Here is a 26,646-nt window from a genome sequence, read left to right as displayed (position 1 = left end):
GGCTCCATAGCTCAGTGGTTAGAGCACTGGTCTTGTAAACCAGTGGTCGTGAGTTCAATTCTCACTGGGGCCTGTAACTGAAATTTGGTGGCAAGGTAACCTTAGAGGAGAGCACTGCAAAAAGATATCGGAAAGTGATTTGAGTGGGTAACAAGATGTCAGATGGAATATAATGTAGGCAGGTGCGGATATGTTCACTTGGTTGTAGAAATGAGAACAGCGGAATGCTTTTAAAATGTGGGAAAGTAAATGTGCTGGTGTTCAAAGAGACCTGAGTGTGCTTGTACAAGCAATGTAGAAAGTTAGCATGCCAGGGCAGCAAGAAATTAGGAAGCCCAATGGCATATTGGCCTTTATTACAAGGGGATTGGAGAGCGAGAATAAAGAAGTCTTTAAAGAAGGGTTTTGGTGAGACGGCATCGAGAATCCCGTGTGCTGTTTTCATGTCCACATTTATAAAATGATATACTGTCAATGGAGACGGTACAGAGAAGGTTCACTAAATTGGTCTCTGGGATGAAATGGTTGTCCTATGATGAGAGGCTGAATAAATTGGGCTTCTATTCTCTGGAGCTTAGAAGAATGAAAGGCAATCTCATTCAAACCTACAAAATTCTGAGGGGGCTTGATCGGGTGGACACAGAGATTGTTTCCACTGGTCAGGGAGTATAAAACACTGGGGCACAGTTTCAGGGTAAAGGGCCAATAATTTAGGGCTGAGATGAGGAGTTATTACTTCACCCAAAGGGTTATGAATCTTTGAATTCTCTACCCAGAGGGTTGTAGCTGCGCCATCATTGAATACATTTAATGCTGGTATGGACAGGTTTTTGCTATCTCGGGGAATTAAAGGATATGGGGAACGGGCAGGATAATGGAGTTGAATCCCAAGATCAGCCATGATTGAATTGAATGATGGAGCAGGTTCGATGAGCCGTGTTGTCCACTCCTGCTCCTATTTCTTGTGTTCACATACATGATAAAGACAATAATTCATGTTATAATAAAAACAGAAAGTGCTGGAAGTTCTCAGCAGGTCTGACAGCAAATGTGAAGGGAGAAACAGAGGGAAGATTTCAAGTTTAATATGACTCTTTTCCAAACCATAAATTGGCTGCTGGTTATGACATTTTGCACAGCATCGAGACAGGGAATTGAACCCAGCCGGTGAAAGCACCGAATCTGAACCATTAGGGTGTTTCTATAGCATACCTTTTGAACGAAATTAGCTTCCAACTGAAGGTTTAATGGTTTGAAACCACCTCGGGTCAAATAGATTCCCTCTCTTCCTGCTTCTACTTATATCACTGACGTAGTTCTGCTTTGTGCCCTTTGGCTACAAGGAAATCTTGTCCAAACTTTGTCACTTCTGCTGTTAATCAGTTAGTTCCCACGCAAATAGATTTATGAATATTCATTTCAAATAAAGCGAGAAAATGGGGGAAACATGTGCATAACATCCATCCTATTAGAAAGATTGGGTTCAAAGCAACGAATAGAAATTGATTATCTGATTGCATATACCGAACTGGAATACGCCATCACATCGAGTGAATCCACTGTCTGTTCAAATGTTGCTCAGTGAAAATGTCAATCTTCCTCCGCTGTGTAGCGTATGGACACTGAATCAATAAGCAGCCTCCACTTAAATAAACACAGAAAGCGTCAATCTCCTCTTGCAACTTTTACACCTGTTGTTATTCTCTGTACCATTCACCACGAAGATATATAATACAAGTGAATAAAGTTTTGCGATGGTAAAACTGTGTTCACCCCTCGGGGAACTGAACCACATTGACACAAACACATGAACACACACAGACAGAAGCACCGAGAGTGACAGCGGGCTAGGTTTTGTCTCTGAGGAGAGGCAAACTCTCAGAAAGCAAGGATGTCACCAATTTAACTTAGATTTATTTCATTTCTGACTGCAGATTCTGTGAATGCTTACGGATGGACAGGAAAGAAGGAACACAGAAGTGAAACAGGAAAAACAGACGGGAGTGTTGGGAAGGTTCTGACTCCACTTAGCCAATAATTAATCCTGGAGGCTCCAAAAGGACAGAACACTGAGCAGTGCAATCGGCAGGACGCGAACCCGTGGGGGCAGATACCCAGTGGAGCTCTAATCCATCGCCTTAATCACTCAGCCATGACTGGAGACCGGACTCTGGTGTAAATGTTGTTCATGTAAAACTATGGAATGGTTACAGCAGAGACTGAGAGCATTCAGCCCCACCAATTCCCACTCATCCTGCAGCCTCCCTTGTTCTTCCTACCTAGACGAACCACGTCATGTGTCAAATGCCCCGAGCCTATCCTAAGGGATTTGATGAAACGTTTGAAAGGACGAACCAACTGAAAGTTTGGCAGTGATGAGATTCAAATCCACGACTCGATCGAGGCTGCAGCCTAAATCCAGAACCTTGGACCACTCAAACACACTACTGCTGGCAATATGATAGTAACTATTGCCTTGAGTGGTATTGGTGCTGAATAAGAACATAACAGCAGCAGGAATAGACCATTTTGTCGCTCGAGCCCCTCACAGTTCTATAAAATCAGAGCCAAGGTAACAATCTTGAGGCCATTCAGACCGTGTCAGAGGAACATCGACCATTCAACTTTTTGATGCTGCTCCACCATTCAATAAGATCATGGCTGACACAACAGAAACCCCGCGCGGCGAGTTAGCCCAAGGGACTTGTATAGAATTTCAAACTGTGTCCTCATGCTGCAGTTCTGGATTATGCTTTGCAGAAATAGGATTGGGCTGGGATATTTAGGAACACCGGAGAGAAATTGATCGAGCAATAGAATCGTGAAAGTTCACAGCTCATTAGCACCCATCGTGCCCTCGCCAGCTTTTTACAAAGAGCTGCCTAGTTAGTCTCAATATCTTTCGCTTTCTTCATAACCCAGCAGCTTTTCCATTTCAAATATTTGTCCGATTCCCTTTTGAAAACTCGGAGTTAAGGAAAACAATATTGAAAAAGGCGCAGGACCTTCAGCAGTGTCCATGCTCAGTGTGTAAAAATTAACAAAGTTTCCCTGGCCCATTCTCGGCATGTTATTTTATTCAGAATATATTACAGTTCATACAGTATCATAAAAATTTATTGAGACCCCATTGACCAATCTGCCACCAAGGAATCATGTCTGACCCCAGTGATCTGTGAAAAATGTAACCCGATCAAATGCAGCCACCAGCGGGCGCTCCAGTGGCGCAATCGGTTAGCGCGCGGTACTTATAGAGCAGTGCGATCAGCGGGCTATGCCGAGGTTGTGAGTTCGAGCCTCACCTGGAGCAGAGGTTTTACTGGAGCTACTACATGTGGAACCACATTTGGACCGAGATTCTTGAATTAATGGTACGGTTTTCAGCCGGCAGCATTGCAATGACAGAGCATAAGCGCACCCCCGACCACCGTACTGGTTTATTAAATTCTGTTACACAGAGTTGTTGTACAGGAAGATCAACAGCGACTCATTTACCATCTCCGCATGGTTTTAACTTGTTCTATTTGACTAAAAACGTCAAGGAAATCATGTTTAAATTTTTGCATTTCCACCACTGATCACACAAGGTAACACCCGGCTGGAAGTGGTTAGTTATTACTGCTCCCCAGTTTCCACGGTGACAGACAGTCTGATCCTTGATGCAGTTCCTGATACACGCACGGGCAAAACAGATATCACCTGACTCATGAAATGCGCATAACATCAAGCTGACCTTTGATACCAAGCTGACGGTGTATTAGGCCTGTGTACTCAGTACCTTGTTGTCTGGCTGTGAAACATGGACGACTTACAGCTATCAAGAAAAGAAGCTCCACGATTTCCATCTGCGCTGTGTGCGGTGGTTTTGGGTATCTCCTGGCGAGACACAATCACAAAGACAAAGCTCCCAAGTCTGTTAGGCTCATCAAACAGAGGGAGGTTGGATGGCTCGGGCCTGTTTACAGGATGGAAGGTGGTCACATGGCTAAGGGCCAGGCGGCCAGTGAGACGTCCAAAGCTCTGCTTGTAGGACAGTTACAAGCATGACATGGAAGCCCTAATTAGCGATTATCAGACATTAATTTCACTGGATGACTACAAAGGAAGATTGCAGCACTTCCTGTGAGCATTTTTTTTTTTTTTTTTTTGCAAAAATATACTTTATTCATAAAATATCTTCAATCACATTCCAAACCATTTCAAAAACACCATTACAAGGGTACAATCCAGGTTAAACTTTTACAAAATGTATCACCATGTGCATCAGTACAAACAATATTACAATCATTTACAGCCTTTCATTTTGAGCTGTACAGCCCGAGGGGCTCTAAACAGTTCCCAGTCTCTCGGTGCGCTGTGGCAGAAAGGTCTTAGACAGCGACCCTTCCCCATTGCGCCTTTGCGGCAGCTGCCCCAAGCTTTAGTGCGTCCCTCAGCACGTAGTCCTGGACTTTGGATTGTGCCAGTCCGCAACAATCGGTCGGGGACAACTCTTTGCGCTGGAAGACCAACAAGTTTCGGGCAGACCAAAGCGCGTCTTTCACCGAGTTGATGATCCTCCAGCTGCAGTCGATGTTTGTCTCGGTGTGTGTCCCTGGGAACAGCCCGTAGAGCACAGAGTCATGTGTCACAGAACTGCTCGGGATGAACCTCGACAGCAACCACTGCATCTCTCTCCAGACTTTCTTTGCAAAGGCACAATCCACAAGGAGTTCCTGTGAGCTTTTTTTTTTTTTTTTTGTAAAAATATACTTTATTCATAAAAATCTTCAATCACATTCAAAACCATTTCAAAAACAACATTACAAGGGTACAATCCAGGTTAAACTTTTACAAAATGTATCACCAGGTGCATCAGTACAAACAATATTACAGTCATTTACAGCCTTTCATTTTGATCTGTACAGCCCGAGGGGCTCTAAACAGTTCCCAGTCTCTCGGTGCGCTGTGGTAGAAAGGTCTTAGACAGCGACCCTTCCCCATTGCGCCTTTGCGGCAGCTGCCCCAAGCTTTAGTGCGTCCCTCAGCACGTAGTCCTGGACTTTGGATTGTGCCAGTCCGCAACAATCGGTCGGGGACAACTCTTTGTGCTGGAAGACCAACAAGTTTCGGGCAGACCAAAGCGCGTCTTTCACCGAGTTGATGATCCTCCAGCTGCAGTCGATGTTTGTCTCGGTGTGTGTCCCTGGGAACAGCCCGTAGAGCACAGAGTCCTGTGTCACAGAACTGCTCGGGATGAACCTCGACAGCAACCACTGCATCTCTCTCCAGACTTTCTTTGCAAAGGCACAATCCACAAGGAGGTGAACAACGGTCTCTTCCCCACCACAGCCACCTCGAGGGCAACGTGCAGAGGGGGTGAGACTCCTGGCGTGTAGGAAGGATCTGACGGGGAGGGCCTTTCTCACCACCAGCCAAGCTACGTCTTGGTGCTTGTTGGAAAGTTCTGGCGATGAGGCATTCTGCCAAATGACTTTGACAGTCTGCTCGGGGAACCATCCCACAGGGTCCACCCTCTCCTTTTCCCTCAGGGCCTCTAGGACGTTACGTGCTGACCACTGCCTGATGGACTTGTGGTCAAAGGTGTTTTTCTGCATAAATTTTTCCACCAGGGACAGGTGGTACGGCACGGTCCAACTACTTGGAGCGTTCCGCGGCAGCGTGGCCAGACCCATCCTTCGCAACACCGGGGACAGGTAGAACCTCAGCACGTAGTGACACTTGGTGTTTGCGTACTGAGGGTCTACGCACCGCTTGATGCAGCCACACACAAAGGTGGCCATCAGTATGAGGGCGATGTTGGGCACGTTTTTTCCCCCTTTATCTAGAGGCTTGTACATCGCGTCCCTGCAGACACGATCCATTTTCGACCTCCAGATAAAGCGGAAGATGGCTCGAGTGATCGCCATCGCGCAGGAGTGTGGAATGGGCCAGACCTGCGCCACGTACAGCAACAGCGAGAGTACCTCACACCTGATGACCAGGTTCTTACCCGCAATGGAGAGGGAGCGTCGCTCCCACATGCCCAGTTTCCTTTTCACCATAGCCACTCGCTCCTTCCAGTTTCTAACGCATGCCCCGGTCCCTCCGAACCATATCCCCAGCACCTTCAGGCCGTCAGCCCTGACAGTGAAGGGGACAAAGGATCGGTCAGCCCAGTTCCCAAAGAACATGGCCTCGCTCTTCCCACGATTTACCTTGGCTCCCGAGGCCAGTTCGAACTGGTCGCAGACGTGCATCAGTCTGCGCACCGACAGCGGATCCGAGCAGAAGACGGCGACGTCGTCCATGTACAGGGAGGCTTTTACCTGAGTGCCTCCACTGCCTGGGATCGTCACTCCTCTTATGCCCGGATCCTTCCTGATGGACTCGGCAGAGGGTTCTATGCAGCACACGAAAAGGACAGGCGAGAGAGGACAGCCCTGCCTGACTCCAGATTTAATCGGAAAGCTATCTGTTTCCCACCCATTGATTGAGACTGCGCTACTGATGTTAGTGTAGAGCAGTTGGATCCAATTTCGAATTCCCTCCCCAAAGCCCATTTTGGAGAGCACATCCCCCATGTAGGTGTGCGATATTCTGTCAAAGGCCTTCTCCTGATCCAAGCTGATTAGGCAGGTATCCACACCCCTGTCCTGTACATAGGCAATCGTATCCCTGAGCAGCGCCAGGCTGTCAGAGATCTTCCTGCCTGGCACAGAGCAGGTCTGGTCAGGGTGAATCACCAATTCCAGAGCGGATTTGACCCGGTTGGCGATGACCTTGGACAGAATCTTATAGTCCATATTCAACAGTGAAATGGGTCGCCAATTTCTAATTTCCTCCCTTTCCCCCTTGTGCTTGTAGATGAGGGTGATGATGCCTTTCCTCATGGATTCTGACATGCTGCCGGCCAGGAGCATACTCTCGTACACTTCTAGCAGGTCTGGGCCGATCAAGTCCCACAGAGCCGAATACAACTCCGCCGGCAGGCCGTCGCTTCCGGGGGTTTTACTCTTCTCGAAGGACTCGAGGGCCTTAGTCAGTTCGTCAGGAGTTAGCGGTTTGTCTAGGCTCTCCCGCGTACTGTGGTCTAAGACCTCCGTGATAGAGGACAGGAAGGACTGGGAGGCCGTGCTGTCCGTGGGCTTCACGTCATACAGTCCGGCATAAAAGGATTTGCTGATCCTCAGAATGTCGGACCGTGATGACTTTACTGAGCCGTCTTCTTCCTTCAGGCTGCTGATCACAGAGCGCTCTCTGTGTACCTTTTGGAAGAAGAAACGTGAGCACGTCTCATCCTGCTCCACGGAGCGGACTCTGGAACGGAAGATGATCTTGGAGGCCTCCGAGGCAAAGTGCGAGGCTTGCTGGCCCTTCACCTCTTGGAGCTCCTCCTTGACATCGACCCCCATCGACTGCAGCCGGAGCAGATTCTGCATCTTTTCCTGGAGTCGGGACATTTCCCTCTGTTCCTTTCTAGCTTTCTGGGTGCCTTTGCGGATGAAAAACCTCTTGATGCTTCCCTTGATCACTTCCCACCAGTGTGTCAGGGACTCAAAGAGGGGTTTCACGGTTCTCCAACCTTTGTAATCCCTCTTGAGCTCCTCAATGTTCTCTGGGGTCAGCAGTTGCACATTTAGCTTCCATGCCCCCCTGCCCACCCTCAGGTCTTCCTCCAAGTGGCAGTCCGCCAGTAGGAGGCAGTGGTCAGAGAAGAACACCGGCTTGACCTCGGTGGATCTGACTGTGAATGCACGGGACACAAACAGGAAGTCTATCCTGGAACGAATGGACCCGTCTGGCCGCGACCAGGTGTATCTACGCTGCGCTCCGTCTGCAGGGTTGCTGAAGACGTCGTGCAGCTTGGCATCCTTAACTGTTTCCATCAGGGATCTGGACGTAGCGTCCAATCTGCTTCCGGCCCTGCCGGATCGTCCAGCCGCATCGATGATGCAGTTGAAGTCCCCGCCCAGAATGACCGGCCTGGAGGTCGCCAGCAGCAGTGGGAGCTGCTGAAAAACCTCCAGCCGCTCAGCCCCTTGTGCCGGGCCGTACACGTTAATTAACCGGAGTGGAGCGTTCTTGTACATTACGTCTGCTACCAGGAGTCGCCCGCCCACCACCTCCTTGACCTCGGAGACGGTGAAGTTGCCTCCCCGCAGCAGAATACCCAGGCCGGAGGAACGAGAGTCGTTTCCGCCCGACCAGATCGATGGCCCGTGGGACCACCATCGTGACCATTGCCTGTAGGAGCTGAGGTGCGGTATCGCACACTCCTGCAGAAACAACAGGTCAGCTTTGACCTTGGCTAGGTAGTCCAAGGTCGCAACACATCGCGTAGTAGATTTAATGCTACGCACATTTATGGATACAATCTTTAAACCCATATTAAAGCATTTATTCTCCTACCAAACCCACTGTCTCTGAGAGTCCCAGACCTTTAGTCTGCTCCTTCATACCCGTAGTGAGCTCAAATTCCTTCACTTTGGATGGGCTGAGGTAGATCTCCTTGGCCGTGTTCTGCTCCAGTGGCATCTGGAGGTTCACGTAGTGAGCGGATTTTGAGATGACCTTTGCTGGAGAAGCTTCTCCAAAACTCACCCCCTCTGGGGGGTTGCTGTTCCCGGCTTCCTGGAGCTGGGGTGCGATGATTGCCTCACTGCTCCCAGATTCCAGGGGCTGTGGTGCACTGGCCTCCTCAGGTTGCAGGCCAAGTTGGGGTGCGCTGGTCTCCTTGTTGTCTCCAATTTTCTGGAGCTCGGGTGTCTCGTCCTCCAACGCCCTGGAGCTTTGCCGCCTCTTCTGTCGGTGCCGCTCTGGCACTTCCTCATCCGAAGAGCTGCTGCCCTTGTCATCCGTGTCGGATGGGAGACGCCTCTTGCCGCTTCTCTGGGAAACGCCTTTGCTTCTTCTTCGCTCCCTCTTACTTTTCTTGTTCTTCACCGTCCGCCACTCCCCCTGCTGCTTTTCCACTGCTGCCTCCTCCTCCATTGATTCGCTGTCCTGAGGACTGGAAGGTTCAGGGGGTAGTGCTGTTGATTGGCTCTCTGTTGCCTCAATCTCTTTCTCCACCTTGTCTCTCTCTGTGTCCTCCTTTGTCCCGTTGAGCTCCCTGGGGGCCTTGGTGGTTGGAGTGACACGGAACCTTTCTTCTGCTTCCCCGTGGTCGGCTTTGGCTGCCTGTGCGTAAGTACGGCAGCGTTTGGGGCAGGTCCTGTAGAGGTGACTTGCCTCGCCACACAGGTTGCAGCACTTGGCCTGTTTGCAGTCTTTTGTCTGGTGCCCTTCCTGTTTGCAGATCTTGCAGAGGGAGGCGCTGCAGTTGGCCGCCACATGACCAGCCTTGCCGCATGAGCGGCAATGCTTGGGTTGCCCAGCGTAGACCAGGTAGCCACGGTTTCCCCCGATTGCGAAACTGGAAGGAGGGTGGAAAATGGCTCCCTTACCATCGGTCTTTAGCGTGACCTTAAACAGGCGTTTGCCTGTCCAGATCCCCAAGTCGTCTCGAATCTCAGTGCCGCTCCCCACCTTATCGAAGTACCTGTTGAGGAAGGTGACCACGTCGGCGACAGGGACGAAGGGGTTGTACACATGCACCATCACCTCACGTTCCCGTTGCAACGGCAGAGGAGTTCCTGTGAGCTGTTGTGCATCACCATGATGCCCATTTGCTACAGCGGCTTGGCAACAGACGCCAAGACTAGAAACAACAACCCGTAACATCGCTTTTAGGTTCATGTGAGGCACTTGTGATGGAAACTGCCCCTCAAGGATTGCCCTCCTCAGCCATCAGAAACTGTGCAGCATATAGAGACAACCAATCTGAAATAGATTTGTTTGCAGTGTGTCCGTCATCTTTCATGAATGGAAGGATGATGAAGATCATTGTGAAATTCATTTGCAAAAAATATGACGTGTTTCACACACAAACACACAAATACACACACACGAACACAGCCAGACACACACAGACGCATATGCACACACACACATACACACACATGAACACATACACAAGCACACATCAATACATACAGATAGACAAACACGCACGCACAGACACAAACAGACACACACACATGCACACACAAACACAGACGTACACAGGTGCACATAGACATACAGGCACACATGCACAAAGACACACACAAGCACACGGACGTACACAGACACACACATATAAACGCACGCTCACACACACAGAAACACAGAAAGACACAGAAAGAAAAACACAAGAGCACAAACACACGGACACACACGCACACATACAAAAACACACACACCCATGCACACACAGAGACACACATGCACACACCACACACACTGACACACGCCGACACACACATACACACTCTCTCTCTCTCTCACACACGCACACACACACGCACACACACGCACATACATACACACACAAACACAGACGCTGACACAAACACACACAAACGCACACAGACGCACATGCAAATTCACACACATACACGTGCATAAATACAATCACAGACACACACTGATACATACAGGCAGACATACATGCACACACAGACACAAACAGTCAAAAAAACAGACACAGATATACACAGACGCACACAGACATACATGCACACACGCACAAACACACATACACAGACACATGCACATACACATAACCACACACACGCACACGCACACACACGCCAATATGCCATCTTGCTCTAACGCCGGAAAAACCGCATTTCACATTAGTATTCCCATCTTGACGACCTGGGTGGCTCCGTAGCTCTGAGGAAAATGCCACCCAGTATCTTTCAGGTGGTATCATGAGCCAATAGACACTGGCATCCTGTTTCTTGAGGTGTAATCGTTGCAATGGTTGCATTAAGGGGCCACCTATCATTTAATTTCTAATGGAAACTTCTATCGTTATTATTAGTGGAAACCTTGCACCTGTCAGTTTTCAATAGGAACTTTTATCTTTTATTGCTGAAGTTGACGCTGCTGCTGTTAGTTGCTTCAATGAGACCTCTTCATGTTTTATAATATAAAGCATTTATTTTCCATTTTGCTGATACAAAGACTTGCATTTTCGAATGTATCATCAGGACCTGTCCCTCTTCTCCCCAAACTAGCCCATATCTCATTTGTATATTAAATCCAGGGCCAGATAGTGTCCTCGCTGCAGAAACCCATATCTCTGTTTATGTTACAGCAGGTCCTGCCTCTCCAATCACTGAAGTAGCCCATATCTATGTTTATAACGTACTAGCCCCATTTACTGTTATGACTGTACTGGTCCGTATTTCTATCTATATTACAGCAAATCCTGTCTCTATTATTAATTCACTAGCCCATATCTCTATTTATATTACACGAGATCAATGTCTCTGTTAATACTGAACAAGTAATGTCTCTATTATGACTGCACTAGCTGATATCTCAGTTACTGTTACAGTAGAGCCCGCCTCTGTTATTGCTGCACTAGCCCATATCTCTTTTTATATTGCACCAGGTCGTTTATCTCTTTATGCTACGCCAGACCCTAAGTCATTTCAGATAAGATTCCATAGATTATACAAATTAACTAGACAGACAAACCAATCCAAAAATGATTAGAACGGTCGGGGTGGAATTTGTAAAGCTCACAGTTAAAAACCGTAGAAAGAGAACAACGAGAGTTTCAATCCTTTCCAACAATTGGAATAATAAATCGGATAATTTCAGGTGTGTGAATATCATGTCAGGTAAACGTGCAGGATCATTTTTTCCTTCGCTTGCATACATCATCACATATTTGAGGTAAATATCAGGAGTTTCTGTGAGATGCTGCAGTGATAATTTTCCAATAAGATGCTCGTCATTCTCGATGTGATTCTAATCCCTGAGTTCCTCAGGGCAGTGTTCCGAGGCCCAAGCATCTTCAGCTGCCTCATCAATGTCCTTCCCTCCATCATCAGGTCAGAAGTGGGGTTGTTCGCTGATGATGACACAATGTTCAGCACCAGTCATGATTCCACACATTCTGAAACAGACCATGTCCAAAAGCAGCAAGACCGGGACAACAGACAGGCTTGGGCTGATAAGAATCAAGCTACATTCACGCCACACAAATGCCCGGTAATGATCATTTCCAACAGGAGAAAATCGAACGACTTCCCCTTAACATTTAAAGAGGAATTAGTATCACTGAATCCCCGACTATCAACGTTGTGGGCGTTACCATTGAGCAGAAACTGAACTGTACCAGCAATGTAAATACTGTGGCGACAAGAGCAGATCAGAGTCTGAAAATGCTGCGGAGAGTAATTCACCTCTTGAACCCCCAAACTCGCCCACCACCTACAAGGCTCAAGTCAGGAGTGTGATGGAATACTCTCCACTCGCTTGGGTGAGCGCGGCTCCAGTAACACACTAGAAGCTCGACATCATCCAACACAAAGTAGCCCACTTGTTGCCACCTCACCTACCACCATCATCATTCATTCCCTCCACCAATGATGCACAGTGGCATCAGTGAGTTCCATCTACAAGATGCAATGCAGGAACTCAACAAAACTCCTTCGACAGCACCTTCCAAGCCAATGACCACTACCAGTTAAAAGGGAAAGGACAGCAGAAAGATGGTAACATCACCACCTGGGAGTTCCCCTCTAAGTCACTCACCATCCTGACTTATAAATGTATCGCCGTTCCTGCACTGTCACTGGGTCAAAATCCTGGAGCTCCCATCCTAACAGCACTGTGGGTGTACCTATACCACATGGACTGCAGCGGTTCAAGAAGGCAGCTCACCACCAACTTCTCAAAGGCAATTAGGGATGGGCATAAAAATGTTGGACTAGCCAACGACGCCCACGTCCGTTGAAATAATAAATAATAATTTTCCAAATGATCTTTTGGAACAGAAAAGTCGATGCTTGGAAGCGAAATGGTCAGTCTGACATCACTTTATAAACAATGGAAAACAAGTGAATAGTTATCAATAAATAGTTGCAATATTAAACTATCTGCAATTAAAATGCAGGAACACTTTGGGATTTAACACATTCCCTGAGGGTGGAGATGGGCTGAAGGTTATCACTGAGGTTAATGTCGGGAATTATTCTTTATTAAGTTTATTTTTGCAAAAAAGCGTTATTAGAATACCGGAGATTTAAATGAATGGGCAATTTCTCAGAGACAGAGAGTGAGAGAGCAATAAGTTTCAGTGAGTTAGACGCTGTCTCAGGTAGAGAGATGACAGACATTCAATGAATGTGGTGACAAACGTGCCTGTCTTACCAAAGAAATGGTTGGCATTACATGAATTTTTAACAAGACCACACAACAGAATATACTATCAATAACTATTTGCGTTATTAGACGATCTGTAGTTACAGTTTGAATAAGAGAAAATAAACAAAACTGAAATATTCTGGTGAAGGTAAATCTTTGTGGAATGATGTAACATGATTTTTTTTCACACACACACACAGAACAGGCGATGTCTCATATGTAATTCTGTTGGCTGTAATGAAAATGAATATCAGGAGCTGCGCGGAACAAACAGTCAAACAAACTAAACCTCTAGTTTTAGACCAAAGTCAGAGGCCCATTTGTAACACAACGTCCACCTTATAGAGGCATAGAATAGTGTGGTAACAACAGAGACAGAGCCTGGTGTGGTAATTACTGAGACAGGGACTAGTGCAATTTGAGCAGGGACATTACTAGTGCAGTAATAATAGAGAAAGCATCTAATGTTACTTAAGCAAAGACGTGACCTAGTGCACGAATAACAGGGATCGGGACGAGTGCTATATTAACATGGACAGGGTCTACTGCTGCAATATCGGAGACGGGGCTAGTACAGTAGTTACTGATACAGGGTCTGGATCAACATCAAGTGAAATAGGGCAGTTATTACAGGCACAATGCATAGAGTAATTGTTTCCCAGAGAGTCTAAGGCCATAATAACGGAGACTGCCACCAGTGTAAGAGAGACAGATCTGATCTCGTGGAGTAAAAACAGAGACAGGGAGAGTGGAATAGAAGCAGAGACGGAGGTAGAAAGACAAAGTCTTTGCAAAGACAGGATCCATTTTAATTGAAAAGACGCACAAGTCGAATGTGATACAGGCTAATATAGAGTCTAGTGTAAATTGTTCTGAAGTGGTCTAGCGGAATATAAGTGCAGACATTATTCAGTGTGTTATAAGCAGTGCCGTGATCTAGTGGAACATAAGTGAGGCAGTGCCGATTGCAGTAATAATTGAGACAGGATCTCGTGTAATACGAACCTGCCTAGTGTAGTATTAACACAGACCGGATCCAGTATAAGAAAACTAATACAGGGTCTAGTGGAGCTTCACATAATTCATGGCTCTTTGTAATATAAACTGACACAGTGTCTGGTGAAGTAAATACCGCCAAAGACACGAGATTAATACAAACAGATACATGGACAAGTACAGAAATGAGAATAATGGTAAAGTACAATAACAACAGAAACAGGGAATTGTGTGATATGAATGGAGGCATGTTTTGGTGCAGCATCACCTGAGTCAGGATCCAGTTTGATAGACACGTGGCAGGTTCTACTGGAGTAATAGCTGAGACAGGGTCTTGTGAAATGCAACTAAAAACATGTTCTAGTTTTCTATAACCAGAGATAAGCTCTAGTGCAGTGCCAACTGGGGCATGGCTTATTGTAACTTTAGCCGAGACCTGCTTCAGTGCAGTCATGACTGAGGTAGTGCCAACTGTATTGTGGCCCTCGTCCAGTACATTAACAACTGTGGCTGAGCCAATTACAGTCACAACTGAGAGATGACCTTCTCTAATATGACCAGAGACATGTCCTAGTGTAAAAGAAACAGAAACGGCGTCTAATTTAATATGAACAGAGACAGTGCCAAATGCAGTAATAATTGAGACAGCGCCTGCTTCATGTGATGTGAGCAATGACGGTTTCACTGCCATCCACTGGTCAAACATTGCTATTACAGGTGTTGTGAAAATGTCGATTCCATTTACTGTTTCTGAGATCAATGGTTAAAATCAGAAATAATGGAAAACTTAGTCGGCAGGATTCGAACCTGCGCGGGGTAACCCCAATGGATTTCAAATCCATCGCCTTAACCACTCGGCCACGACTAAAGACTTTGGCGGAAGGCCTGTATTATTTATACGAAATCATAGAATAGTTGCAGCAGGGACAAGAGGGTCTTCTGCCCGCCCTGTCACTGTCACAACCCGACCTTTTCCCCGTAACCCTGCAATTTATATTGTCCCTCCTCGTTCTCCCTCCCAAACTGGGAATGGAAGAGTGAGAATGAAAGAGGAAGAGAAGTGACGGGTTTTTCAGATCCCAGGGGAAAGAGACCCCAGGATCAGTTCATTGTGACAGTTTACACAGCAACAAGAAAACAACATTCCCTGATGAGGACCAAACCCGGGCGGCAGGAGTGGGAACGCCGAATAATAGCACGTTTAGTTCAAACACAGAAGATGTGTTCAGCCAATAACAGCATCGAGTGTGTTAGACATGAACATGAAGTGAACAGTGAGGTGAAATAGTGCCACAAACTGCGGATGTACAACTTCCAATTTCCAAAACCCACCAACCTCATCAATGCGGCTCCTCTGAAACTTTCAAGTCAAATATTGATCCTTTATAAGGTGCCGTTCCCAGAACTATACACAGTCCTCCAGGTGTGATCTAACCAGGGCTTTGCATAGCTGTAGCAAACCTTTCCCTCTTTAGTATAACAGCCTCTGTTACAGGGTATACAGCAAGAGATATTAGATTGTATAGATCGAATCAGAAAAATATGGAGATGCTTCATCAGAATAAAATTCCTTTTCAAATTCCATTTGAAATGAACTTGATTGTTTCGAAAGCTGTATAAGAATCCCCAGCCCACATCTCTGTGTCATTGGGTCAGGCAAACTCTGTTAATTTTCACACACTGAGCATGGACACGGCAGAAGCTCCTGTACCTCTTTCAGTATTGTTTTTCTTAACTCAGAGTTTTCAAAAGGGAATTGGACAATGACTTGAAAGGAAGAAAAAAAAATCAGTGTTATGGAGAAAGGGAAGGAAATTGAGTCTAATTGAAAGAACAATGTAAAAGGCTGATAATGATATGATGATTGAGTGGTCTCCTCAAGCGGTATGCCATTTTATGATGACATTATCAGGTTAATTTGACGACAGCATTTCTAAATCTGTCACCCGAATTCCATTTCTGTAAAGCAAGGACCCAAAGTGCTGCTGCAGGACCTCACAGTTTAACATGATGTGTAGGTGCCTCTGGCTTTGTCAGGTATTGTTCTGTAGTGAACTGGTTATCACATGTGCACGAAATCACCAAGCCTCCTTCGACAGTACCTTCCAAACCCATAACCATTACTACCTGGAAAGACAAGGGCAGCAAATAGATGGGAACACTACCACCTGGAATTTCCTCTCCAAGTCACTCACCATTCTGACTTGGAAATATGGCGCTGTTTCTTCACTGTCGCTGGTTCAATATCCTGGAACTCCCTTCCTAAAAGCACTTTGGGTGTACCTACACCACATGGACAGTTGCATTTCAAGAAGGAAGCTCAGCACCACCTTCTCAAGGGCAACTAGGGATGGGCAATAAATGCTGGCCCAGCCAGCGAAACCCACATCCCGAGAATAAATTGCAAACTGTCTGCAGAATTTTTGTTTTTATGCAGAATTAATCATCGGCTAAATAAAATTAAAACCAACCAAACACCCCTTCCTTCTTACTTCCGTTCATCTCCATTCAGGATCATAATTCTTCTTATCCGTGTTATTAACGTTATTTCAGTTGCAAACATTCACTAAATTTGCAGTCTGAAATGGAACAATAATTGGTCAAGTTGGTGACATCCTTGCTTTCTGGGCCTTTGTCTCTCCTTCGGCCTCTGTTACTCTCGGTGTATGTGTCTGTGTGTGTTACTCTGTGTGTGTCAATGTGGTTCAGTCCCCTGAGGAGTTGAATACATTTTTACCATCACAAACTATATTCGCATTGGCTAATCCATTTTAACTGTGCCTTTTATTGTAATTTCAGGCTTCTTTCATGAGAGAAACGTTTCTCCCCAAAATGACACGTTTATATAAAACACAATCAATATGCATTATCACACAGTCCCAGGTTGTTATTGGGTTCTTAAGCGACAATGAGAAAAAAAATCCAACTCTCCTGTGCCCAACGAGTCCCAACAGCAATGATATTTTTATCTGAATATTAATTTCAAATATAATTTAACAACTGACCAACCATGCACCTACAAATAACACATTCGAAATCTATGAAGCTATTGGATTCAAATAACCCCATTACTTATTCTCTCTTCCTCAGCTCCATAGTGAGTGAGACAGGGAAAATCAGAAAAGCAGCAACATTCCGGCCGCGCACTCTCCAACCACCAGCTGCCAGCAGAAAGATACAGTCGCTTTGCTGAGTGTTTATTCTGTGAAATGGTGAAGAGCGAATATAAGACGCTTGTAAGATACTGCGTTCAGTTAATATCCAACAACAAACAGGAACAAGGCAGCTTTTCTCTCACTTAAAAGGGCAAGTTTTTATAATGCTACAGCATACAACAACAACTTATATTTAGAAAGCGCCTTTAACCTGTTGAAACGTCACAAAGCGTCCGCCATGGTCATTATATAACAAAGTGTGACGCTGAGCCCCATAGTCGGACAGCTGACTAAAAGCTCTGTCAAAGGGGGAGGCTTTAAGAACTGTATTAAATGAGAAAAGTATCGATATCATGTTCCATCCAACAGTAATGCTTCTTCTCATTGGCTGAAGAAGCCACTTGTGTTCAACTTGAACAGACCATTTAGCCGGAGAAAGTTGACTGGTGAAAGAGATCGGGAAAGAAAAAATTCCAAAAGTCGCCTCCTTGAGCCAAATTTCCAGCAGCTTCCTGATGGCCGACTGGTTCAGGTTCAGCACTTTCACTGCATCACCCCAGGTTTGATTCCCTGTCAGGGAATTGAGACTTTCTGCTCTTGGGCGAACTGCTAAAACCAACATTATTGTCTTCCTGGCTGAAAACAACACAGAACAGTTCTGTCACATTCAGGGCAATGAGAGTTGAAGTTTCACATCAGAACTGAAATGTCTCACGTGCAACAAGTCAAGAATAAATCCAGAGTCGGAGTGAGGAAGTGAAAATAAAAGAGAAGGGCTATGATAGGTTACAAAGCACTGACTATAGAGCTGGTGATGCGAGGCAGAATATTATTCCTGTATTACCCATGTTACCTTCAATTCTAATTTCCTTATTTATCCCATTCCCAACATTCCCACTACAGTTTGGTGGCATATAAACAATTCCCACTAATGTTTGATGCCTCCTACTGTTTATTAGCTCCACACAAACTTATTCTTTAATCTAAGATCCTCTCCCACTAATGTGCGGATCTGCTCCCTTATTAACAGCACTAACCCACCGCCTTTTCCTTTTTGCCCATCCTTCTTAAATGACGATTGCTCTTGAATATTCAGATCAACCAATCACACTGCTCTGTCAAAGCAGAACACATGGCCGATTGGATAATTTATTTGCTGTAACTTTCTGCCATTTTGTGTTTCCCAACACCCCAGTTGTATCTCTCTAAGTTTTACTACCATTTTATAACTCAATCCATCGAGATGTAACCTCTGCCCTTCTATCCAACGCTTTGAATTCAAGACAATGAGCAAATTCAGCGGGTTTTCTTGTCATTTCTAGCACTGAATTTGACACCGGACTCGTTCAACGGCAATTACATAGTCTCAACCGTTCACCCCTTCAAAATGAACCTGTTATGTTGCTTCTTGCAGTGCATCTGCTGAGCAACATAAGCTCATCCCAGTTCCGCTTTCATCATAGTGAAATCCAGTGTGAAAATATGAACAATTTGAAAGCTTAACAACGTGCACAAGACTGGAAGGAGAATGTGGCTGTGGATAATTCACACTGTGCACATTCCTGTTATCAGCATCTCGGACAATCAGGAAAATGAGATCCTGTAAACCCATCCCTTCTCAAATTCTCGTGTCTTCCTTCCCTGTCCCTGATTCCCAGGGAAATATTGAGTTCATGGACTGACTGTGTCTGCATCAAGCAACTAATTGACTTGGTAGCTTGGGAGGTGAGGCAGGGACAGAAGCAGAAAGAGACGTGACATGACAGTGTTTGGAATTTGATGTGTGTCAGTTGCTTTCACTGATGAATTTCGGCCGTGTGTTCCCTTGTCAGTTTCACAGGAGCCGCAGTGATGATGTTGGTGGGTTTTGGAAATTGAAAGTTGTACATGAGCAGCTTGAACAGCAGGTCGAACAAGTGACAGTTCAGACTGAATGTTTGGGTTTGTGTGCGGTGTTTCATTTTAACAGGAAGGGTGAGGAGAGACACCATCAATATACATTGCTGTGGGGAACAGGCGATTTTTTGGAATTAGTTAAATGGCTCTTCAGAGAGATGGCATGGACATGATGGGCTGAATGTACTTCTCTGCTGTAGTCATCTATAATTTTATACCGACCATATTAACTTGTGCATAGGGCCGTTCGCCATAGCCGAGTGGTTAAGGCGATGGAGTCCAAACCCATTGGGTTTTTCAGCGTTTCATTATTCCTGCTTTTAACTCTGTATCTACAGAGTTAATTATCGGTTACATTGAATCAAGCCCATCCAGAAACTCGGGAGTTTTCCTGTTTCCGTTCACTCCTGAAAACATTCACGAATCTTGCATTCGGAAATGGATCAAAAACGGAGCCAGGTTGGTGTCAGGCTTGCTTTCTGGGTGTTCTGTCTCTCCTTAGAAACAATCGCTTGCCCTCTGTCACTCTCGGTGTCTATGTCTGTGTGTGTTCCTCTGTGTGTGTCAATGTGGTTCAGTTCCTCATTTTTACCATCCAAACATTATTCACCTTATTCCTGCGGCTTCATATTAAGATGGCCCAGAGAAAACAAAAGCGTTGTTTTAAAAGATGCAAGAGGACATTTATTTCTGGTTCTTTTTGAGTGCAGGCTGTTCAGCTACTAAATGCCCGGACGTGACAAAACGGAGGATGATTATATATTCTAATTCAGTGCCAATGCTGGCCAACGTAATGGTTGTTTCTGCTCTGACTGTGGTTGAGTGGCCGAGTGCACTGAGCTGCTGGTCAAGGTTCCTGTGATTTTGGCACCACTCCCGCGGTTATTAAACTTTCCGGTGGTTTGCTTTTGCGACACTTCCTAAAAAGGCTCCGTGAGGCCGGCAGATCTGTGCAGTTTTGCAATTTGGTTGGGAGGATGGGGAGGGGCAGTCGAAGTTGGGTTAATGGCAGGGAATGAAAGTCATTTTTCTCACTTACTCCCTGTATCCATTCTATTATTTTAGACAAACAACAGTTGGATTTCACTAAATAGTTGTGGCCAAGTGATTTTAACTGACGGTCTGCAGAATTACTTATCGGTTATTTGGAATAAAAAACATTCAAATACCCCCGTGTTTCTTATTCCCGTTCATCTGCAAACATTCACTAAATTCGCAATTGGAAATGGAAGAGTAATTGACCACTCTTGATCAACCAATCACAACTGCTGTTTGACAGCCGCACGCTAGGCCGAATGGCCTCTTACTTTCCTGTAACTTTCTATAATTTTATGTTTCCCAACACCACGGATGCTCTTTCCCAGTCATTCTGCCATTTTATAACCCATTCTATCGAAATGTAGTTTGCTAACTTGTGTCCTGTCCTTCTGAAGTCAAGACCCGGATTGAATTCAGTGAGAAGTTTTCTTGCCATTTCTAGCAGGAGATTTGGAACCAGACCAGTTGAATGACAATTCAAATGGTGCCAACCCTTCACTGCAGCTCATTGTGTTTTTGAGTGGAGATGATTTCTGTTTGTTACAAAGTGCAGGATGATCTGATAAACTGACGGAGCTGGATCCAGATTCCGAATGGTCAATTCCTACTCTGTTGCTTTTGTTCTATTTCAGTGGCAATACCAATGAAGGAGATGATTAATAATTTGCACCGATGTGGTAGCGTGGCCGAGTGGTCTAAGGCGCTGGATTAAGGCTCCAGTCTCTACGGAGGCGTGGGTTCGAATCCCACCGCTGTCAAACATTTAGCAGCCCTATTTGGACAAACACACACCACCGAAAATTGAGAGTCCTGTGCTGCATTTTGTCAAGAAGAAAGAGGAGAGACAAAAAAAATGAGTTGCTGTGGGGAAAAGGTAGGGTGTGGAATTATAGTAGTTGAGTTGCTCTTCCAGAGATTCGGCTTGTGAACGACATGCTGAATGACCGTCTGATGGAGCCGCTTATGATTTTATACAAACAGCAGTGACGTCAGTGCAGGTCCTGTGTTCACGGTGGAGTGGATAAGGGGATGGGGTTGGAATCCTGTGGGGTCTCCTCACAGACTTCCAAATCCTACCAGCTTCAGTTCTCATCATTCCTGATTTTGATAAGGTGCCTATGGAGTTAATTATTAGATTAGTAAAAAAGAAAAGGGAAGCATTTGTAAGGGCTAGAAGGCTGGGGACAGATGAAGCCCGTGGAGAATACAAAGAAAGTAGGAAGAAGCTTAAGCAAGGAGACAGGAGGGCTAAAAGGGGTCATGAAAACTCACTGGCAACCAGGATTAAGGAAAATCCCAAGGCCTTTTATACATATGTAAAAAGCAAGAGGGTAGCCAGGGAAAGGATAGGCCCACTCAGGGACAGAGATGGGAATCTGTGTGTGGAGCCAGAAGAAAGGGGAGAGATACTAATTGACTACTTCCCATCAGTATTCACCAAAGAGAAGGACTTAGCGGTCGATTTGTCTAGGGAAGAGTGTGTAGATAGCCTGGATCATGTTGAGATCAAAAAAGAGGAGGTGTTAGGCGTATTGAAGAATATTAAGGTGGATAAGTCCCCAGGGCCAGATGGGATCTACCCCAGAGTACTGAGGGAGGCAAGGGAGGAGATTGCTGGGGCCTTGACAGAAATCTTCGTATCCTCACTGGCTACGGATGAGGTCCCAGCGGACTGGAGAATGGCCAATGTTGTTCCACTGTTTAAGAAGGGTAGCAGGGATAATCCAGGAAATACAGGCCGGTGAGCATTACGTCAGTGGTAGGGAAATTATTGGAGAAGATTCTTCGTGACAGTATTTACTACATTTGGAAGCAAATGGGCGTGTTAGTGAGGGGCAGCATGGTTTTGTCAAGGGGAAGTCGTGTCTCACTAACTTGATCGAGTTTTTCGAGGAAGTGAGAAAGATGATCGACGATGGAAGGGCAGTGGATGTTATATACATGCATTTCAGTAAGGCCTTTGACAAGGTCCCTCATGGCAGACTGGTACAGAAGGTAAAGTCGCACGGGATCAGGGGTGAGCTGGCAAGATGGATACAGAATTGGCTTGGTCATAGAAGACAAAGGGTAGCAGTGGAAGGGTGCTTTTCTGAATGGAGAGCTGTGACTAGTGGAGTTCCACAGGGATCAGTGCTGGGACCTTTGCTGTTTGTAGTATACATAAATGATTTGGAGGAAAATGTAACTGGGCTAATTAGTCAGTTTGCAGACTACACTAAGGTTGGAGGAGTTGCAGATAGTGAAGAGGATTGTCAATGGATAGAACGGGATATAAATCGGCTGGAGACTTGGGAGGAGAAATGGCAGATGGATTTTAATCTGGACAAATGCGAGGTAATGCATTTTTGAAGGTTTACTACAGGCAGGAATTATACAGTAAATGGCAGAACCCTTAAGTGCATCGACTGGCAGAGGGATCTGGGTGTACAGGTCTACAGGTCACTGAAAGTGGCAACGCAGGTGGATAAGGTAGTCAGGAAGGAATATGGCGTGCTTGCCTTTATTGGCAGGGGTATTGAGTATAAAAGCTGGGAAGTCATGCTGCAGCTGTATGGAACCTTGGTTAGGCCACACTTCGAATATTGCGTGCAATTCTGGTCACCACATTACCAGAAGGCTATGGAGGCGTTGGGGAGGATGCAGAGGAGGTTTACAAGGATGCTGCCTGGTCAGGAGGTTATTAGCTATGAGCAGAGGTTGGAGAAACTCGGATTGGGATTGTTCTCACTAGAGCGACGGAGATTGAGTGGCGACTTGATAGAAGTTTACAAAATTATGAGTGGCATGGACAGAGTAGATAGTCAGAAGCTTTTTCCCAGGGTGGAAGAGTCAATTACTAGGGGGACATAGATTTAAGGTGAGAGGAGAAAACTATAGAGGAGATGTGCGGGGCAAGTTTTTTACGCAGAGGGTAGTGAGTGTCTGGAATTCGCTGCCAGAGGAAGTGGTGGAAGCAGGTACGATAGTGGTGTTTAAGAGGCAGCTTGACAAATACATGAATAGGATGGGAATAGAGGGATACGGACCCCGGAAGTGCAAATTATTTTAGTTGACGGGCCATGATCGGCGCAGGCTTGGAGGGCCGAAGGGCCTGTTCCTGTGCTGTACTTTTCTTTGATCTTTGTTCTTTTATTTTGTTTGGAAAAATGCGGAGAGGCCATGCAAATATAAATTATTGGGAGGAAAGCGGGATGTGTGGAATTGGTTGAGTTGCTCTTCCAGAGAGCCAGCACAGAAACGATGGGCCGAGTGACTTATTTTGCAGCCATCTCTGATTTGATAAGAACACATTTGATCTCGGAAGCTGCTGTTAGTCGTGGCTGAATGTTTAAGGTGACGGATTTGAAATCCATTGGGGTTTCCCCCTGTAGGTTTGAATCCTGATGACTACAGTTCCCATTATTCCTCATTTTAATCAGGTGCCGCCAACCTCATCCCTGCGGCTCCTGTGAAACTGACAAGGCGACACACGGCAGAAATTCATCACTGACAGTAACTGACACACATCAAATTCTGCCGCTTTCATGTTGCATCTTTTAACTCCCTGTTCTCCATCTCAGACATTTCCAGGTCTATCAAATGTCATCCACTCGGGACTTCAACCTGTACCTCGTTCTACTGAATATGGTCCATTTTCCGTACGTTGTAGCTAGTAGGTGTCTCCATAGCTCAGCGTTTGGATTGCTGGCCTTGTAAACCAGGGGTCATGCGTTCAATCTTTGCTGAGGTCTATGTTTATCCTTCAGCTGAGAATACCAAATAACGTGGAAATCTGAGAGACTGCATAAGAAGAAAAAATAAAATGCTGCGGAGAAGCATTTTGCTTTTAAGTTAAAATACTGCAGATGCTGGAAATCTGTATTAAAAACAGAAAATGCTGTAAAAGTTCAGCATCTGTGGAGAGAGAAACAGAGTCAATGTAACTGTTCTTCAGAGCTGAAGAGAAGCAGAAACGTGATGAAAGTTATACTGTTTTCGATGGGGTGGGGGGGAGCAAGTGGGAAGATCAGCGATAGGTGGGGGCTAAGGGGGGATTGACGATGATGGCAGGGGCACAAGACAAAGGGAATGTTAATGGTAGTGGAAAGGGATAAAAAACAGGTGCCGATTGTGACTTAAAGGTAAGAAAGCAGAATGTGTTAATACAGAACAAGGATCAGCACTCTATGAAAGAACAACGTAGAGCAAATGACAGATGGCCCTTTAGGGGCCTCCCTCCTCACCTTCCAAGGGCCCAAACACTCCTTTCAGGTGACGCACCTCTTCACTTGCACTTCCCTCAATTTAGTCTACTGCATTCGCTGCTCCCAATGCAGTCTCCTCTACACAGGAGAGACCAAACGCAGACTGGGTGACCGCTTTGCGGAACATCTTTGGTCTGTCCGCAAGCATTACCCAGACCTCCCTGTCGCTTGCCATTTCAACACTCCACCCTGCTCTCATGCCCACATGTCCATCCTTGGCCTGCTGCATTGTTCCAGTGAAGCTCAACGCAAACTGGAGGAACAGCACCTCATCTTCCGACTATGCATTTTACTGCATTCCGGACTTAACATTGAGTTCAACAACTTCAGACCATGAACTCTCTCCTCCATTTTGACCCTTTTTAAAATCCTTTTATAAAAATGTATTTTTATTTTCTTATTTTTATTCATTTATTCATTATTTCATCCCCCCTTTTAAACACCTTTTCTATCATTTTTCCCCCAAGCACCGCCCTTCCCCCCTACCCCACCCTCAAAGGGCCATCTGTTACTCCTTCCATGCTGGTTTTTCACAAAGTGCTGACTCTTGTTCTGCTATTCACACATTCTGCTTTCTTATTTTTATGCCACTATCAGCACCTTCTTCAGCCCTCACCACTACCATTAACAGCCCATTTGCCTTGTGTCCATGACACCTTTGTCAATCTCCCCTTAGTTCCCACCTATCGCTGACCTTCTATCCAGCATCACCTGCTCTACTCTCCCTGCCCCGCTTCAGCAGTATAAATTCCTTCACTTTCTGCTTTCTTCAGCTCTGAAGAAGAGTCATAGCGACTCGAAACTTTAACTCTGTTTCCCTCTCCACCGAGTCTGTTAGACCTGCTGAGTTTTCCCAGCATTTCCTGTTTCTGTAATATATAAGAAGTGACTGGCTAACAAAATACCAGGCGGAGAAAAATGCCACGAAGTCTGAAGCTACTCACTTGGTCGTAAGAATAATTTTAAAAAACAACAAAGCAGATCATGTTTGAAGAGGTGAGAAAGTTGTGCTGATGTTCAAAGTGACTTGGCTGTGCCTGTACAAAGAGCACAGAAAGTTGCATCAGTCTCTGCAGCACAATTGGTCAGCGCGTTCGGCTGTTAACTGTTAAGTTTGGTGGTTCGGAGGTGAAGCCGTTGGTTTTCCCCCATCAACATTCAGTGTTACACAGATCCGGGTTGTGAATGGCAGCAAGAATATTTTCCACAAATGCTGCCCGTTCCACTGTTCTTCAATGTGTTTCGATTCAGGGAATTCTCGGCGTGTGAAGCAAATGTGATAACCACTAGGCTACAAAAGCTACACGCAGCTCCTTGCAGAACCACCTGGAATATCAAACTGTGCTGTCTTAGTGCACTTCAGAACCTTGTTTTGTGGAAGTCCAATTCGGCTGAAAACCTGAGCCACGCGACAGAGAAATTGATCTAACATTAGAATCATCAGATGACACAGCACATCAGCAGCTCATTCAACACTTCACACATGTGCGAACAACTTACAGCAAATCCGCCCCCATCTTTCCCTCTTTTTTCCGAGCCATGCATTTTTCAGAATATCATTCAAAACCTGGAGAAGTATAAATGTCACATGGTTTTGAGATGATGCATCCAGTTACTATTTAACAACAAACGGGAACGATACAACCTTTCCTCACACTTAATTCTGTTAATGCTTCTATACCTTTTCGAGCGGGGAAACTTTCCGTGTGTGAGAGACCGTCATCCCTATTACCCTACACAAACCCTGCAATGTAGCGGGGAAACTTCCCGTGTGTGAGAGACCGTGATCCCTATTACCCTGCAATGTAAAGAGCCCAATTTAACACACAGAAGACAGAGTTGGGATTTTTTAGGTTGGAAATACGTAACTAATGGAGTGCCACAAGGATCAGTCTAGGGCCTCAATTATTTCTTAGCTATATTAATGACATGGAGGAAGGGCAGAGTGTAATTTATCCAAATTTGCTGACGATGCAAAAGTAGGTGGGAGGACAGGTTGTGATGAGTACATAAGGAATCTGCAAGGGGGTGTAGATCGGTTGAGTGATTGGGCAAAAACTTGGCAGATGGAGTTTAATGTAGGAAAG

The 26,646-nt window shown here is 45.7% G+C and overlaps 4 non-coding genes across 4 annotated transcripts; 3 read left to right on the top strand and 1 right to left on the bottom strand.

The window, feature by feature from the left end:
- trnat-ugu (transfer RNA threonine (anticodon UGU)) lies at positions 1-73 on the top strand. Its single transcript has one exon. It is a non-coding gene; the product is annotated as a tRNA-Thr (tRNA).
- Positions 74-3,215: 3,142 nt separating this feature from the next.
- On the top strand, positions 3,216-3,310 carry trnai-uau (transfer RNA isoleucine (anticodon UAU)). Its single transcript has 2 exons — positions 3,216-3,253; positions 3,275-3,310. It is a non-coding gene; the product is annotated as a tRNA-Ile (tRNA).
- An 11,702-nt stretch (positions 3,311-15,012) lies between these two features.
- On the bottom strand, positions 15,013-15,094 carry trnas-uga (transfer RNA serine (anticodon UGA)). Its single transcript has one exon. It is a non-coding gene; the product is annotated as a tRNA-Ser (tRNA).
- A 5,897-nt stretch (positions 15,095-20,991) lies between these two features.
- trnal-aag (transfer RNA leucine (anticodon AAG)) lies at positions 20,992-21,073 on the top strand. Its single transcript has one exon. It is a non-coding gene; the product is annotated as a tRNA-Leu (tRNA).
- The last annotated feature ends 5,573 nt before the right edge of the window (positions 21,074-26,646 follow it).

This window comes from Cetorhinus maximus, unplaced genomic scaffold (assembly GCF_964194155.1).
Source record: "Cetorhinus maximus unplaced genomic scaffold, sCetMax3.hap1.1 HAP1_SCAFFOLD_330, whole genome shotgun sequence".
In the NCBI taxonomy this organism is placed as follows: domain Eukaryota; kingdom Metazoa; phylum Chordata; class Chondrichthyes; order Lamniformes; family Cetorhinidae; genus Cetorhinus; species Cetorhinus maximus.
The sequence above is the reverse complement of the archived record's forward strand: the minus strand, read 5'-3'. Positions and strand labels throughout refer to the sequence as shown.